The sequence below is a fragment of the Solenopsis invicta genome, chromosome 9, assembly GCF_016802725.1.
Source record: "Solenopsis invicta isolate M01_SB chromosome 9, UNIL_Sinv_3.0, whole genome shotgun sequence".
Lineage (NCBI taxonomy): Eukaryota > Metazoa > Arthropoda > Insecta > Hymenoptera > Formicidae > Solenopsis > Solenopsis invicta.
This window is the reverse complement of record NC_052672.1, coordinates 11,072,250-11,072,632: the sequence shown is the minus strand read 5'-3', so window position 1 is coordinate 11,072,632 and position 383 is coordinate 11,072,250.

Sequence of the window (383 nt, the reverse complement as noted above, 5' to 3'; positions counted from 1 at the left end):
AATTAGGAATTCATATAATTACAACTATATTAAATTAAAATTTCAGAAAGGAAAAATTATGCTAATCTTTTTCTTGCGTTATATGTTGTAGCGAGTTCAAAATTGATAAAATATAATACTAGAAAACTCTTCCCTTTGTGGCACGCACGTATACATTAATAAATACAATAACCTTTTTACTAATAAATATAAATATAATTCGTATAAATATAAATATAATTTATAAATATATAAATATTATTGTAGCTTATTTTCAGTGAAAATGAACTTTATCACAAGTAATCGAGCTTTACAGCTATTTAGTTTTCAAAAAAAGAAATAGCACATTTTACGGACTTATTTGCTGAGTACGTGTAACCGTATCAAAAAATTATTTTATTTTA